Here is a 12,089-nt window from a genome sequence, read left to right as displayed (position 1 = left end):
GTCGTTGACTGCTGTGTGTGTGTGTGTGTGTGTGTGTGTGTGTGTGTGTGTGTGTGTGTGTGTGTGTGTGTGTGTGTGTGTGTGTGTGTGTGTGTGTGTGTGTGTGTGTGTGTGTGTGTGTGTGTGTGTGTGTGTGTGCATTCTCCTCGTGCACTTTAAGCATTCTCAGCATATGCAAGATGTTGACTTCAGGAGCACTGTCTGCTGAGACAAAAGAATGAACCATATCTGTCTCTCAGTACTAAGATATGGGACACCCTCCCCCCGGAGGCCACAAGGCGAGCTTTGGTGCTGAACCATTTGGATGGGTATTAAAAGCTTCAGATGTCCTGAAGGTTTTTGAGAATGAATATAAATATGAATTTCTTCACTAATCTGCTGGATAAGTTTGGGATTGTCAAGCGGTGTTTCTCTGGCCTCCCAAAAATCCCGGACCTCCTTGCTTTTCTCCTCACTAAATGTCTCACTTCACACTTGTCCTCTCTTTTTTTCTATTACAATGTTTAGTTCATTGTTGCCCTTTGACATTAAAAGGGTAGTTCTATGTTATCCATGGCTCATCTCAAATGTAAGTTTGAACTTTTGTGTTGGTTACACATTCACTCTAAAATGTAAACAATGCATGTTGCTTTATCCGCAAGGCAGCTAAGAGGAGGATGACCAACCATGACCTGGTGCAGATTTCTCACTGTGGAACTCAAAAACACCCACTTGTCATGTCCGGAGGCAGAAAGGACTGACAGCGTTCGTCCAGGAACGAAGAGGATTGATTAAGTAAGCATGTTGCTTCATATTTAAAAGACACAGTAACAGTAAAGGGGTCATACAGAGAACATCTGCAAATACGTATCTTCCAGATGGTGCAGCGGTCTAAGGAACTGCATCTCAGCGCTAGAGGCGTCACTACAGACCCTGGTTCGATTCCAGGCTGTATCACAACCGGCTGTGATTGGGAGCACAATTGGCTCTGCGTCGTCTGGGTTAGGGTTTGGCCAGGGTAGGCCATCATTGTAAATAAGAATTGGTTCTTAACTGACTTGCTAGTTAAATAAAGGTTAAATAAAACATGTATGAATCTGTCAATTGCTCAAGAAAACGCCATCCCCTGAGTCTACCATAGTGTACATGAAGTGTAGTACTTAGTCTAAACTAGTCAAAATAATTGCTCTCTATATACAGTAGGCTAACATGCCATTGCAAGTCTGGCAAGAGGCTGCTATGATCCTGTCTACTTGTAATCAATAGTCTATCCGTGGAACTGTGCTGATTGCTGAACTATCAAATAACTAATTATATGCATATCCAGTCGTTTCCAGATAAAAAACGTTTGTTAATTTTATTTTATCAGGGAGATATCACTTGCAGGGAATGTGTTTTATTGTTTGTGATTCTGTGCAGCTGGAAGTATTGAGAAATAACCCACAGGCCCAGAACATCTATGAAAATCATCATGCATGTATTGTTCGCAGGAATTACCTTCTTGGGTAGGCCTACCACACAGTGTTGAATGCTCATATAGGCGTCTAGATGCATAGTGACATAAGATTCAGTAGAGTTGTGGAATAGAAATATGGACCTGTATACACCAAGTTATCCCAAACTCGGTCCTGCCCCCCTCTCTCCCCAGCCTCAGGACCAAGTTTGGGAAACCCTGGTATACACTATAGGCCCCACATTTCAGGTTTCAAGTCCCAGTGCAATACATCTCAAATAACACTTTTCCATTTTCATGTGTTTTCAGTTTTAAAAGTCTTATGTCACTCATAATAATACCATGTTCCCGTATTTCTCTGCTGTTGCATAAACAAATGCCTGTTGGTGACAGTGTTGTCGTGTCCCTACCACCAGTAAGACGCCCTTCAGCCGCAGCATGGGGTGTTACAGAACTCTGAATGCCACTCTGTAAAATGTTGAGTGAGTGAACTGAATATATTGGGATGAGAAAGGAAAGCTGTCTGTGGTGGCATGATTATTTATAGTATTAGTATTTAGTAGTTTATTAGGATCCCCATTAGCTACTGTTAAAGCAGTTGCTACTCTTCCTGTGGTCCACATGAAACATGACATAATACAGAACATTAATAGAAATCACAAGGACAGAACTACATACATTTTAAATGAGTTTAATCAGACCAGATAATCTTGTTTCTCATGGTCTGAGAGTCTTTAGGTGCCTTTTGGCAAACTCCAAGCGGGCTGTCAGCAGCTGTCTGTCCGTCTGGCCACTCTACTATAAAGGCCTGATTGGTAGAGTGCTGCAGAGATGGTTGTCCTTCTGGAATGTTCTCCCATCTCCACAGAGGAACTCTAGAGCTCTGTCAGAGTGACCATCGGGTTCTTGGTCACATCCCTAACCTCCTCCCTGACCAAGGCCCTTCTCTCCCGATTGCTCAGTTTGGCTGGGCAGCCAGCTCTAGGAACAGTCTTGGTGGTTCCAAACTTCTTCCATTTAAGAACGATGGAGGCCACTGTGTTCTTGGGGACCTCAAAAGCTACAGAAATGTTTTGGTACCCTTCCCCAGATTTGTGTATCGGAGCTCTACTGACAATAGACAGGTGTGTGCCTTTCCAAATCTTGTCCAATCAATTGAATTTACCGGTGGACTCCAATCAAGTTGTAGAAACATCTCAAGGATGATCAATGGAAACAGGATGCACCTGAGCTCAATTTGGAGTCTCATAGCAAAGGGTCTGAATACTTATGTAAATAAGGTATTTATTATATATATATGTATTTGTATGTATATATATATATGTGTGTATATATATATATGTATATATATATGTATAGTTGAAGTCGGAAGTTTACATACACTTAGGTTGGAGTCATTAAAACTCGTTTTTCAACCACTCCACAAATTTCTTGTTAACAAACTATAGTTTTGGCAAGTCGGTTAGGACATCTACTTTGTACATGACACAAGTAATTATTTCACTTATAATTCACTGTATCACAATTCCAGTGGGTCAGAAGTTTACATACACTAAGTTGACTGTGCCTTTAACCAGCTTGGAAAGTTTCTAGAAAAATGATGTCATGGCTTTAGAAGCTTCTGATAGGCTAATTGACATCATTTGAGCCAATTGGAGGTGTAGCTGTGGATGTATTTCAAGGCCTACCTTCAAACTCAGTGCCTCTTTGCTGGACATCATGGGAAAATCAAAAGAAATCACCAAAGACCTCCACAAGATTGTAGACCTCCACAAATCTGGTTCATCCTTGGGAGAAATTTCCAAACGACGGAAGGTACCGCATTCATCTGTACAAACAATAGTACGCAAGTATAAACACCATGGGACCACGCAGCCGTCATACCGCTCAGGATCGAGACGCGTTCTGTCTCCTAGAGATGAACGTACTTTGGTGCGAAAAGTGCAAATCAATCCCAGAACAACAGCAAAGGACCTTGTGAAGATGCTGGAGGAAACAGGTACAAAAGTATCTATATCCACAGTAAAACGCGTCGTATATCGACATAACCTGGAAGGCCGCTCAGCAAGGAAGAAGCCACTGCTCAAAAACCGCCATAAAAAAAAACAGACTACGGTTTGCAACTGCACATGGGGACAAAGATCGTACTTTTTTGAGAAATGTCCTCTGGTCTGATGAAACAAAAATAGAACTGTTTGGCCATAATGACCATCGTTATGTTTGGAGGAGAAAGGGGGAGGCTTGCAAGCCAAAGAACACCATCCCAACTGTGAAGCACGGGGGTGGCAGCATAATGTTGTGGCGGATGCTTTGCTGCAGGAGGGACTGGTGCACTTCACAAAATAGATGGCATCATGAGGGCGGAAATCTATGTGTATATATTGAAGCAACATCTCAAGACATCAGACAGGAAGTTAAAGCTTGGTCGCAAATGGGTCCAAATGGACAATGACCCCAAGCATACTTCCAAAGTTGTGGCAAAATGGCTTCAGGACAACATAGTCAAGGTATTGGAGTGGCCATCACAAAGCCCTGATCTCAATCCTATAGAAAATTTGTGGGCAGAACTGAAAAAGTGTGTGCGAGCAAGGAGGCCAACAAACCTGACTCAGTTACTCCAGTTCTGTCAAGAGGAATGGGCCAAAATTCACCCAACTTATTGTGGGAAGCTTGTGGAAGGCTACCTGAAACATTTGACCCAAGTTAAACAGGGTGGCAGGGTAGCCAAGTGGTTAGAGCGTTGGACAAGTAACCGAAAGGTTGCTGGATCGAATCCCCGAGCTGACAAGGTAAAAATATGTCGTTCTGCCCATGAACAAGGAAGTTATTAACCCACTGTTCCTAGGCTGTCATTGAAAAACTGACTTTCCTAGTTAAATAAAGGTAAAAATATATATATATATTTAAAGGCAATGCTACCAAATACTAATTGAGTGTATGTAAACTTCTGACCCACTGGGAATGTGATGAATAAAAGCTGAAATAAATCATTCTCTCTACTATTATTCTGACATTTCACATTTTTAAAATGAAGTGGTGATCCTGACTGACTTAAGACAGGGAATTTTTACTAGGATTAAATATCAGGAATTGTGAAAAACTGAGTTTAAATGTATTTGGCTAAGGTGTATGTAAACTTCCGACTTCAACTGTATATACACTACCGTTCAAACGTTTGGGGTCACTTAGAAATGTACTTGTTTTTTAAAGAAAAGACTATTTTTTGTGCATTAAAATAACATCAAATTGATCAGAAATACAGTGTAGACATTGTTGTAAATTACTATTGTAGCTGGAAATGGCAGAAATGACTATCTACATAGGCGTAAAGAGGCCCATTATCAGCAACCATCACTCCTGTGTTCAAATGGCACGTTGTGTTAGCTAATCCAAGTTTATCATTTTAAAAGGCTAATTGATCATTAGAAAACCCTTTTGCAATTATGTTAGCACAGCTGAAAACTGTTGTACTGATTAAAGAAGCAATAAAACTGGCCTTCTTTAGACTAGTTGAGTATCTGGAGCATCAGCATTTGTGGGTTCGATTACAGGCTCAAAATGGCCAGAAACAAATAACTTTCTTCTGAAACTTGTCAATCTATTCTTGTTCTGGGAAATGAAGGCTATTCCATGCGAGAAATTGCCAAGAAACTGAAGATCTCATACAGCGCTGTGTACTACTCCCTTCACAGAACAGCGTAAACTGGCTCTAACCAGAATAGAAAGAGGAGTGGGAGGCCCCGGTGCACAACTGAGCAAGAGGACAAGTACATTAGAGTGTCTAGTTTGAGAAACAGATGCCTCACAAGTCCTCAACTGGCAGCTTCATTAAATAGTACCCGCAAAACACCAGACTCAACGTCAACAGTGACGAGGCGACTCTGGGATGCTGGCCTTCTAGGCAGAGTTCCTCTGTAGAGTGTCTATGGTCTTTTGCCCATCTTAATCTTTTCTTTTTATTGGCCAGTCTGAGATATGGCTTTTCTTTGCAACTCAGATCAGGCACTAGGCTGTTTTTACTTATTATTATTTTTCATTTTTAACGATTTTACAATGCTCCACAATGTCATATACACCTCACAATATGTCAATACTCCACAATATTGGGCTACCAATGAGATATATTATATGGCTCTACATGGTATTGGTATGGTATTGGTTAGCAGTGTTATGGTGCGTTTTAACCAAGTGGGAAGTGGGAATTTACCACATCTGGGAAAAATCCACTTGAATGGCCCTCCAACTGGTAATTACTAGTTAAATCAGCCATGAATCCCCTTGTGACAGGGGGAATGGAAGCTTGTGGTGTGCAACAGCGAGGGGCAATTGAATGCAAGATTCACACAAAAAAAAAAATTGTTCAAGATTTATTGCCTGTCTATCTATGGGTAATGGGGTTGACGTGTTACGCTCGATCCACTCAGTTTTTCTCAGCAAAACATCAGAAAATTGCCAAACAAAGTAGAACCAGCTCACCTGTTTTTACACTGTGATTTGACTGTTAAATGTTCAGTGGTTCTTTTGAAAGAAATATTTAAAAAGAATAGTTACACCATATTAAAAGGAGAGTTCATGTGACAGGGTTGACCTTAAAATGAGGGACAGACATAAATGAATCCCTAATCACATTAAATAAATAATAATCTTCAGAAATTACTTTGTCAAAGCAGTGAAATAACTATGGATTTACAATGATGATGAAAACTTTGAGTATTTTTCAGGGTTAGTGGGTTAACATCTTCCTAGAAGTCCAGAGGGTGCATGAATGCTGAATTTTGGCACTTTAGCAAGTCTTTATTAATATTGAATATCAGATTTATTGAATGCTCCATGAGATCTATATTAAAGGGGTCTTCATTTCATATAACAGGCTTTTAAAATTCAATATTGGTGCATTATTTCTACTTAACATATTAAAGAGATGCAAAAGCTATTCATTTCGTGGAGCGACCCAGTACACATTAAGTTCTGCCTGTCGTATGTTGGTTGCAACGCTCTCGTCAAGTTTGTTTATTTGCCACATGAAAGACATTGAGTCACTTCATGACCGATAATGTATCATGTTTGTAGTCATTTTTGTAGTCATTTGAATGCATGTTTGTGCTTTTGGTATGTGTCAAGTACAATTTTTTTTTTTTTTAAGACAAAATATATTGTTTCTGCGGTTAAACGTTCAGCTTGTACACTGCCAGTTCTGCAGTCTTAAAGGAAAACTGAACCGAAAAACTATATTTATGTATTTGTTTCATTAGTCCATTGTTGGTATAGTCCCAAAAATGTTTTGCATGTCAGCAATCAAGTTTTCAAGATATATAACTTTCAAAATACCGAAGAATTACAGCGGGTATGATGCAAAACGCAGCATTATATGATGCAAATGAATCATACTGACTGTATTTCTGTATTAGATGGATTTAATTGTAATTTTTTTATAACAATCTAAAGAAAATATGTCAAAGTGAAAGCAAATTTGTTTTTAAAAATCTATGATTATTGAAAAATTAAACACTAACATACTTTGATTAGAAGAGTACCCCAGTGATTACAGCTGTGAGTCTTCTTGGGTAAGTCTCATACGAGCTTTGCACACCTGTATTGTGCAATATTTGCCCATTATTCTTTAAGCTTTGACAAGTTGTTGGGGATCATGGCCAGACAGCAATTGTCAAGTCTTTCAATAGATTTTTAAGCAGATTGAAGTCAAAACTTTAACTTGGCCACTCAGGAACATTCACTGTCTTCTTGGTAATCACCTCCAGTGTAGATTTGGCTTTGTGTTGTATGTTATTGTCCTGTTGAACGGTGAATTCATCCCCCAGTGGCTGGTGTAAAGCAGACTGAAGCAGGTTTTCCTCTAGGATTTTGCTTGTGCTTAGTGCCATCCCGTTTCTTTTCATCATGAATAACTCTCGTCTTTAACGATGTCAAGCATACCAATACCATGATGCAGCCACCACAATGCTTGAAAATAAGTAGGCAGTTACTCAGTGATGTGTTGTGTTGGATTTGTGCCAAATGTAAGGCTTTGCATTTAGGCCAAAAAGTGTATTCCTTTGCCAAGAATATTTTTTATTCTGTATATTTTTATTCTTCTTGTCACTCTGTCATTTAGGTCATTGTTGTAGTTACTACAATGATCCATTCTCAGTTTTCTCCATTCACAGCCATTGACCTCCTTATCTGTTTTAAAATCACTGATAGCCTCATGGTGATATCCCTACACATCCCTAGGTTTCCTTCCTGTCCTGCAGTTCAATTTAGAGGGATGACTGCATCTTTGATGTGTCTGGCTGGTTTAATTAGTCATTCACAGCATAATTATTAACTTGACCAAGCTGAAAGATATATTCAATGTCTGATTTATTGTTACCCATCTACCAATCACTGCCTTTCTTTATGATGCTTTCAAATGGCTCCCTGGTCTTTGTAGTTGAATCTGTGCTTGAAATGTAATACTTGACTGAGGGACCTTACAGATGTTGTATGTATGGGGGACAGAGGAAGAAGTAGTCATTAAAAAATCATGTCAATTATTATTTCACACAGAGTGAGTCCATATAACTTATTATGTGATTTGTTAAGTCAAATTTTACTTCTGAACTAATTTATGCTTGCCTAAACAAAGGGGGTGAATAGTTATGCAAAGACAATATTTTAGGTATTTATTTTGTATTCATTAGTAAAAATATGTCGAATTTTCTTTTCACTTTTGTGCAACTCAATGACCCCAAGAAAATGTCAAGGGGCCATAGACTTTCTATAGGCACTACATTATGTATCCTATAAAAAGGGGGGGGTTGTTTGGTTTTAATATCATCCTTTGTTAAACAATATATATTTATTCCACAGGCCAAGACTGAGAGATGGGCTATAAAAAGTCGCTTATACCCTACCTATGCAAACTAATCAACAAAAGTTAGTCTCCTAAATGTAGATATTGTGCTGAATTTCACTTATGATTTCAACTTGAATGTTTTATTTTGTATGTATTGAAATATCCATGTAGGCCTATTTCAGTGTCTTTGACTATGTGGATACCAGTAAAAACGTATATATATATTTATTTGGGACAGTAACTATATGCCCATCATTGCAGCTTTGTGCATGTTCGTTAAATGCCTGGTATATTTGTTTCATTAGTCCAATGTACAACTGCCAACTGCTCGTACAGACAGGGGCTGCTGAACAAATAGATGGAGGGTCGCACTGTGCGTACTCACCATAGCTATTCACAAACCTCAACTGAGGACATTTTTTTGAGTATGTGGCTACTGCCCGGGGCACCAACGCAATCTGCACCGCGTAATGTTGTGAATGAGGGATAGAATGACGTCAGTGGCCGAATGTCAACAATGTAGCAATTGAGAGTAGGCGGTCCATTCGAGTGTAACAAACAGCGGAGACTGAGCAGCACGCTGCGCAAGATCGTCACACACACTGACATTTGCTGAAGAAGAACAATAACCATTTTTATAACTACAAAACGTAATTTTTATAAAAATAAATAAACGCGTAGTGTCAAGCAAATGTTTTCTCCCTGCAGCCGGGGGCTTTAGGAAACTGCAAGGAAGTCATCATGTGAAAAAAATTATTGTTAAACGGACAAAAGGGCTGGATTACAAGAAAAAAAGCGAAAGTTAAAAGGTGAGCTGCATGCATATGTCAACAAATTTACTGGAATGTGTTATCGAATGGCTTAATTATTTAATTCCTGTGCAGTGCTCGAGTAGACTATAATATGTTTATAACGGCGAATGGAGTTCTTAACTTGTACGGTGAGTCGGCTGTTAATGCTTGGAGTTCGGAGCCATGAAAATGTCTCCCAATTAATACATGCGTTAATCTCTAATGCTTGGCGGTGTGCCTCAGATGTTTCGTCTGGTTGTAGCTATTTGTTTGGAGTGTGAATACTCCCTGTTTAAGAGTGAAACGTAAGGCTACCACATCCTGTTATGTTCTGAGTCAGTATAGTGTGCACTCCCTCCGATTTTAATGTTTTGTAACTGCAAAATGCATTGCTATCCCAGAGGAAGAGGTGGCGCGTCGGTGTGAATGTCGGTGTCAGGCATGGCTCTTGTTTTCTCTGAGAGAAAAGAAGCTGTCACTTGCAAAGGCCTTGACCTATTAAGGGGTCATGGCAAAGACAAAGACCGCCTGTCCGAGTTCCCCCCTTAATTCACTCCATGGCTTTGGCTTTCATCATGATTGAATTCGGACTAGATTCACATTTTTCAATGTAATTAAACTTGAAATGAGCATAACCTACACATTAAATATTACTATAATTATAATTAGGATTATAATAGCCTAATGATTATGATTAGTTGACCTAGTAAGATATTATTATGCTATCTATTAATTATATAATATATCAAACTTGAAAAATATTCTCTCACATGCTGCTTTTGAGTAATGAAAGCAATTTGTTCGATTGTGCAATTGACTGAACTGCACCCATGTAAAAACGATTAGCCATTACACTACACAATCCCCAAATAATCCACAATAAACCTTTGCTGTGTAAGGACTGCGAGCCTTATTTGGTTAAGCAACCAAGTCAATTGGCTCGATTGTGCCATTTAAAGAACCAGAGCACATATTCCCATGAAACCGGGGGAATGTGATCCCCCTCTCCATATTTACATAGTCCGACATAACTCAAGTTAAATTGAGGTTACATGTGTCTACAATAGTCCATATCCTACAGCAATGTGGCTGGAGAAACGATAGCCTACCTGCTGTAAACAAAGGCTGCGCCTTTACGCACAGAAGTCCCCGTGCTTTGTCTTTGTTCACTTTGCATTGGCAACAATGTGGAAGGAATTATTGGCATTATAAGTATTTCGCCTATTTCCCATAATTTCATTATTCATATTCAGTGTTTTTGTTTAAGTTTTATTGACGGGTGGTGATAGGCTTATTGGTGCAGTGACTTGGCGGCTTTGTCCTCATTTTGAAATCACCGACCGAAAGCGGCTATCATTCGTGCGTTAGGCTACTATAGGCTACACACCTGCTCTGCATAGACTGCGACCACGTTTGCTGCGCGATGCTGTAATGTACTAAGAATGTGTCATCGGAGTGTGTTCTCTCCACGCCGCGAAAGCCTATCTGGGAATGCAATGCGCCATGCTTTGGCTATTTCCAAACTTAAAAGTATGACACAATACAATAGCCTTAAGAAAAACGAAATCATCGAATGATGCTGACATTTTAATGCAGTTATACAGCAGTTTGTATATAGTGCCTAGGATACTGGAATGACAATGCGCACCTAGACATTCCTTTGTCTAGTGATCTAGAACTGCTGATGCCATGGTATCACAACGGTGGCTGAGTGTGCTATGAGTGTGCGCATCGAAGATATTTTGAAGTGATGATTCATGATTTGGACTCACGTATGGCATTCTAAAAACAAATTTTCCATGAAATGTCTCAACGCATTATAACACTATTACAGCATATAGGTGTATCTAATTTAATGTATCCTATTCTTGAACCAAGAAACAACAATAGAAAAATAAAACGTTTAAACTATTCCTCTTTCACATAGGTGTCATTGATGCGCATTGTATCAATCAATATAGCAATTTATAGCATGTGCGTAATCATCTGCTGCAGATATGACGCCATTGTTCTATAGGCTCCTGCCTTTACCTTCGGTAGACCTAGGCTACATGTGCATGCTTTCACTTATTTAGTCAGTGTACTGTATGCTTCACTTTCCCGATTAATCTGAATCTATAATTCGAGGCAATGTTGACAGTGAATCTCTTGGCTGGATACAGTAGCATATGATGCAATATCACACCAAAAACCTACAACATCTATAATATAACCAATTTCGATACAGCCGAAGATACATTTGATTTGGTTGGAACATTTCATTTCTGTATAAGGTTGTTTTGGTTTTGAATCCATTGCATTATTGTATTTTTAGGAGATACTTTATGCCAATATTATTTACATTTCACATTTTACTCTTATCCAGAGTGACTTACAGATGCAATATTATTTACATTTCACATTTTACTCTTATCCAGAGTGACTTACAGATGCAATTGGGGTTATTAAATGTAATTAAAACAAACTAAGGAAACATGTTATGGTTCTCTGAGTTAAGCTAAGAGAGCCCTCCAAATTTACTGGCAGTATCCGAATACCCATACTAGCATACTAAATAGTATGCGAAAAAATAAAGTGTTATGTAACACTATGAAAATAGTACTCCGAATGCGCCAGCTAATGCGCCATTGTGTTGACTCACGCAAATCGTTCATTTTGGTACAGCGGGTCAATGTATCTGATTATCAGCTGTTGTCAGACACGGAGTCGGAAAATACGAGAGAATTCTGCTAGATCAAACGACGAAATCACTATGCAGTTTAAGTATGTAGTATGCTAGTATGGGTATTCGGGCACAACCAATGATTCATGAAATCGCACTTTTGTCAGGGGGTTATGATTAAGAATAGCACTACTTTTCATGACTATTGTCGAATAATCAGTACATCAAAAAAACAATGTTTTGATGTATTACGGCATATATATATTATGTAGATTCATGTACACCTGAAGGAAAGGAACTGTATGTTGGAAAATAAATAGGTCGTTTTTATGAGGTAATAATCAAAAGGCAATATAATTAATCTGTCAT

General features: G+C 39.0%; 1 protein-coding gene across 1 annotated transcript in view; it reads left to right on the top strand.

The window, feature by feature from the left end:
* Positions 1-8,829: 8,829 nt before the first annotated feature.
* LOC139556189 (transcription regulator protein BACH2-like) overlaps positions 8,830-12,089 on the top strand; it is a 107,930-nt gene continuing 104,670 nt past the window's right edge. The window contains exon 1 of the mRNA XM_071369804.1: positions 8,830-9,076. The gene's annotated coding sequence lies outside the window, so the exon portion shown is untranslated. The remainder of the gene's footprint in view (positions 9,077-12,089) is intronic.

This window comes from Salvelinus alpinus, chromosome 27, assembly GCF_045679555.1.
Source record: "Salvelinus alpinus chromosome 27, SLU_Salpinus.1, whole genome shotgun sequence".
Lineage (NCBI taxonomy): Eukaryota > Metazoa > Chordata > Actinopteri > Salmoniformes > Salmonidae > Salvelinus > Salvelinus alpinus.
The sequence above is the reverse complement of the archived record's forward strand: the minus strand, read 5'-3'. Positions and strand labels throughout refer to the sequence as shown.